The sequence below is a fragment of the Apium graveolens genome, chromosome 1, assembly GCF_009905375.1.
Source record: "Apium graveolens cultivar Ventura chromosome 1, ASM990537v1, whole genome shotgun sequence".
NCBI lineage: Eukaryota > Viridiplantae > Streptophyta > Magnoliopsida > Apiales > Apiaceae > Apium > Apium graveolens.
This window is the reverse complement of record NC_133647.1, coordinates 88,990,215-88,996,003: the sequence shown is the minus strand read 5'-3', so window position 1 is coordinate 88,996,003 and position 5,789 is coordinate 88,990,215. Positions and strand designations below refer to the sequence as shown.

The 5,789-nt window shown below is 40.0% G+C and overlaps 1 non-coding gene across 1 annotated transcript; it reads right to left on the bottom strand.

Moving 5' to 3' along the window:
• Positions 1-1,704: 1,704 nt before the first annotated feature.
• On the bottom strand, positions 1,705-1,811 carry LOC141680891 (small nucleolar RNA R71). The gene has a single exon (XR_012558442.1). It is a non-coding gene; the product is annotated as a small nucleolar RNA R71 (small nucleolar RNA).
• Between the last annotated feature and the right edge of the window lie 3,978 nt (positions 1,812-5,789).

Genomic DNA, 5,789 nt, shown 5'->3' with positions numbered 1-5,789 from the left:
TATATACATAATTAAGCTCATTTTTTTTATTAAGAGACATACGAGAGCACAAGAAGAAGGTGTAAGAAGACCGTTTTAGGACAATTCAACCAAGGTGAAGAAGATCTAGTTTTAACTTGTGATTCTTTATTTAGGTTATAACGTTGGATGCTAGTTTTCTTATTATTGAACCTATACTCTTGTTTTGTACTTTGTTTATTATTCATTTATAAAGACTACATTTATTATACCATGCTGTCATCGGAACCCACATTGATGATGAGTCGGATCATGGCCTAATCATTATCGTGGGGTTCTAACGGATTTATTTATGGATTTCTTTAGTTGATTTGTTTCGATGCCTTAGTGGTGATTGTATGATAACCTAGTATTGGTTTTGCATATTCGTCTTATGAGCGTCACGAACTTATAAGATAGTGTGTTAATTATTAATGAAGCGAAAGTGAATTTACGGGTTTAGAACTTTCCATGCTAGCATAGGTTCATGTGTTATTGTTATGCATGATTCGTAGGTAATTTTAACCATCTTACTTGTCCTATTTAATCATGATAGATAACTTGTGCATTAAACCGTTATGTTGTCAAATTCTATAGGCATATAGGGTCTCAATATAATTGGTGATTATTCAGCTTCTATCTCTTTTGTGGATGTCTGGTAATATGGTATTCGTGCAACGAAAGTTGGCGTTTATCAGTTTTGTGTTATCTAGATTAATGTCATCACCATTACATGCTAAGGTTAAGAACGAAAAGGCTATTAAATGAAGTATCTAATGAAGTTAGAATCCCATGTTTGTCATATATATTAATTCAATAATTCTTATTCTCTTATTTATAATTATTAGCTTAAGTTAGTTAACAGCAACCCCAATTTATTAATCGTCTTAACATTGGATAATAACCATATCATTGTTGCATAGGTGCATATTCTTAAATTAACCAAAACCAGTCTATGTGGGAACGAATCTGATTTATATCTTATACTACTTGCGAACGCGTATACTTGCGTGAATTTTAGCACGTGTTTAGTGACTAACAAGTTTTGGCGAAGTTGTCGGGGACTCAGTGTTAATTTTTAGTTTATGTGTTTGTCATCAGTGGTCGTTAAAGTTCATTGACTCAGACATTGTTATTATCTATTTCCTTACCTTATTTCAGGTACTCTAGCGAGCGTGTATGCATACGCATTCGCGGGCTCGTAAGAGAACTCTGGATCAAGCCGAGGAAGAAGTTATAGTGGTTCAAAGGGAAGTTGTTGAGGACGAAGAGAAGGTAGAAGAAGAAAAGAAAATTGAGGAACCAGTTTTAGTAGTAGTGGGAGATCAAGTAGAAATTCCTAAGGCTTTAATGGACTATTCTAAGCCTAAGATCAATGATGTTCAGTCAAACATCATCAGGCCAGCCATCTCGGCTAACACTTTTGAGATCAAGTCAAGCACGATTCAGATGATACATAACTCGGTTTAGTTTGGGAGTTCTCCTACAGAAGACCCCGACATGCACATCAGGGATTTGATCGAGATTTGTGACACTTTCTAGTTCAATGGTGTGACTAAAGATGCTATTAAACTGTGACTCTTCCCATTCTCTCTGAGGGATAAAGCTAAATGCTGGTTACATTCTCTACCACCAGGGTCTATCACTACTTGGGAAGATCTTGCTCAAATGTTTCTCACTAATTTGTTTCCTATGGAGAAGACTATTGCAATCAGGAATGCTCTTACTCAGTTTGCTCAGCAAACTGGAGAATCTCTGTGTGAGGCTTGGGATCGATATAAGGAGATCCTAAGGAAGTGCCTACACCATGGCATGCCTGATTGGATGATTATAAACTGTTTCTACAATGCATTGGGTGCTACTTCTAGACCCATGCTCGATGCATCATCAGGAGGAGCCTTGTGGGCTAAGAGCTACAATGAAGCTTATGAATTAATTGAACTGATGGCTGCGAATGAATACCAGAATCCTTCCTAGAGACTGACTCAGGGAAAAGTAGCTGGAATTCTGGAGTTGGATGCAGCAACTGCAATAGCTGCCCAACTTAAGGCTTTGATGATGAAGGTGGACACTTTGGCTAATTATTGAGTTAATCAAATCTGTAGTGTCTGTGAGCTTTGTGCTGGTGCCCATGAGACTGATCAGTGTGCTATTTCTAGTGAATCAGCTTAGTTCGTGAGCAACTTTCAGCGATCGCCACAACCTGTGCCAGCTACCTATTATCCTAACAACCGCAATCATCCTAATTTCAGCTGGAGCAACGCTCAGAATGCGGTTCAACAGCCTTATCAGTAGTACCCAGCTAAGCAGTACAACCCCCTGATTTTCAGCAACCGCAATATGCACTAAGACAATAACTTCAGCTGCAACAAGCTAATGAAAAATCTGAATTAGAGGAGTTGAAGTTTATTTGCAAAAGTCAAGTTGTTTCTATCATGACCTTGGAAAATCAAATTGGACAAATTGCCAATGCCTTGCTTAATCGTCAACCGGGTACACTACATAGTGACACTGAAGTAACAGGAAAGAGGGAAGCTAAGGAGCAGATGAAGGCAATCACTATAAGATCTGGGAAGGTTGCGAATACCGAACAAACTCAAGTTTTGGAGGAAAAAGCTGGGGCTGAAGAAGTAGAGCAGAGGGAAGTATAAGTGGAACCAAGGAAGACTACTGTTGAGCACACTCCTCCTGAGGGTAATACAGGGGAGAAAAAGATCTATCCTCCAACGCCTTTTCCTAAGCGGATGCAGAAGAAAAAGCTGGATAAGAAATTTGAGAAGTTTCTGGAGGTATTCAAGAAACATCATATAAACATACCTTTCGCCGAGGCTCTTGAGCAGATGCCTAGTTACGCAAAGTTTATGAAGGGTATTCTCTCTCGGAAAGTGAAGCTAGATGATTTCGAGATTGTTGCTCTCACGGAAGAATGCAGTGTTGTGCTGCAACAGAAGTTGCCTCCAAAGCTAAAAGATCCTGGTAGCTTTACTATTCCGTGTACTATTGGAAATGTGTCTTTCGACATATGCTTATGTGACTTGGGAGCTAGCATCAATATGATGCCTTTGTCAATCTTCAAGAAGTTGAACTTGCCTGACCCAAAACCGACTTATATGACCTTGCAGTTGGCCGATCGTTCTATTACATATCCTCGAGGTATTGTGGAGGATGTCTTGGTCAAGGTTAATAAACTCATCTTCCCTACTGATTTCATAATTCTTGATTTCGAGGAGGATAAGAAGATTCCCATAATCATGGAGAGACCCTTCTTGATGATTGACCGTACCTTGATAGATTGCAGAAGGGTGAGCTTATAATGCGAGTGCTGGATCAGGATGTAACTTTTAATGTGTTCGATGCTATGAAATTTCCTACAAAAAATGAGGAGTGCTTACAGGTGGAGTTGGTCGATTCTGTGGTGACTTCAGAACTTGATCAATTGCTAAGGTCTGATGCCTTATAGAAGGCCTTGTTGGGGAATTCTAGATAGTGAAGATGACGAAGGTGAAGAGCAATTGCAATATTTGAATGCTTCTCCTTGGAAGAGGAGGATTGATATGCCTTTTGAATCTCTTGGAATGGAGGAATTGAACAAAGCTCCTAAATGCCTCAAGCCATCTATTGAAGAAGCCCCTACTCTTGAGCTTAAGTCTTTACCTGAACATTTGAGGTCTGCTTTTTTAGGTGATGCATCTACTCTGCCTGTGATTATTGCATCTAACCTTTCAGGTAGCGATTTGGAGAAGCTCTTGAGGATTCTAAGAGTGTTCAAATCGGAAATTGGATGGACCATAGCAGATATTAAGGGAATCAGCCCTTCTTATTACATGCATAGAATTCTGCTAGAGGAAGGTAGCAAGCCCACGGTTGAGCAGCAAAGGAGACTTAATCCAATCATGAAGGAAGTAGTGAAGAAGGAAATTCTTAAGTGGCTGGATGCAGGAATTATCTATCCCATTTCTGATAGTTCTTGGGTGAGTCTAGTTCAGTGTGTACCGAAGAAAGGAGGTATCACAGTTGTGGCTAATGAGAAGAATGAGCTCATTCCTACTCGAACAGTCATGGGATGGAGAGTTTGTATGGACTACAGGAAGCTGAACAAGGCCACTAGGAAGGATCACTTCCCTCTGCCTTTCATTGACCAGATGCTCGACAGATTGGCTGGTTACGAGTACTACTGTCTTCTGGATGGCTATCGGGCTATAATCAGATTTGTATCGCTCTAGAAGATCAGGAAAAGACTACCTTCACTTGTCCATTTGGTACTTTCTCCTTCAGACGAGTTTCTTTTGGTCTGTGTGGTGCACCAGCCACATTTCAGAGATGTGTGATGGCCATCTTTTCTGATATGATTGGCCAGAATGTAGAGGTGTTCATGGACAACTTCTCTATATTTGGTGATCCTTTTGATGAATGCTTGCAGAATCTTGGACATGTTCTCAAGAGGTGTGTTGAGACCAACTTGGTTCTCAATTGGGAGAAATGTCACTTTATGGTGTGACAGGGCATTATTCTTGGGCACAAGGTCTCTATTAAAGGTCTTGAGGTGGACAAAACTAAGGTGGGGGTCATTGAAAATCTTCCTCCACCAATTTCTATTAAGGGAATTCACAGTTTCCTTGTTTATGCGGGTTTCTATAGGCGTTTTAACAAGGACTTCTCTAAGATTTTGAAGCCATTGTGTAGTTTGCTAGAGAAAGATGTCCCTTTCAAGTTTGATGATGAGTGCCTTGCCGCTTTTGAGGCACTTAAAAAGAGTTTAATCACGACACCTATCATAACTGCACCTGACTGGAATGAACTTTTTGAAATGATGTGCGATGCAAGTGACTATACAGTTGGAGAAGTTCTTGGGCAGAGAATGAACAACATATTTCATGTGGTCTACTACGCTAGTAAGACCTTGAATGGTGCTCAACTGAATTATACTACTACGGAGAAAGAATTTTTGGCTATTGTCTATGGTTTTGAGAAATTTCGATCTTATCTACTTGGGACTAAGGTGAAAGTTTTCACTGATCACGCTGCAATTCGTTATCTCATCTCAAATAAGGACTCGAAACTTAGATTAATCATATGGGTTTTGTTGCTCCAAGAATTTAAATTAGAGATCAAGAACAGAAAGGGGACTGAAAATCAAGTCACTGATCATCTCTCTCGTTTAGAAAGCCCTAATGCTACTTCACTGGACAAGACATTGATAAATGAGTCTTTTCCCAATGAGCATCTGTTTGAAGTGAAACAGGAAGAACCGTGGTTTGCAGATATTGTGAACTACCTTGTGAGTAATATCATGCCTCACAACTTATCATACGCTCAAAGGAAGAAGTTTCTACATGAAGTGAAGTGGTATATGTGGGATGGGCCGTTTATTTTTCGACAAGGAGCTGACCAAATCATCAGGAGATGTATTCCTTACAGCGAAACGGGGGGGATCTTGCGAGATTGCCACTCAACGGCTTACGTGACGGCCTCTACCCCGGGGTCAGGAGTTGACGTCATCGACAACAACCAAAAGATAAATGATTCAATAATAGGATATAACTATGACCCCTTTTTCCAAGATCTTTGCCGGTTTAAGTATGATTTAGGTTACAACTATTACAAGAACAACTTACATTAAACCATGCTGACACAGCTAACTTAATACAGCAACTCAACAGACCATCCTTGGGCCAACACAACCACCTCAGAGGAGCCTAAAGGGAAAGGAACTAGAACTTTGCCCTGGCTACCGCGAAAGAATCTCCTAGGCATCTACAATTCATATATAAAACATTCTGCAAGGGTGAGCA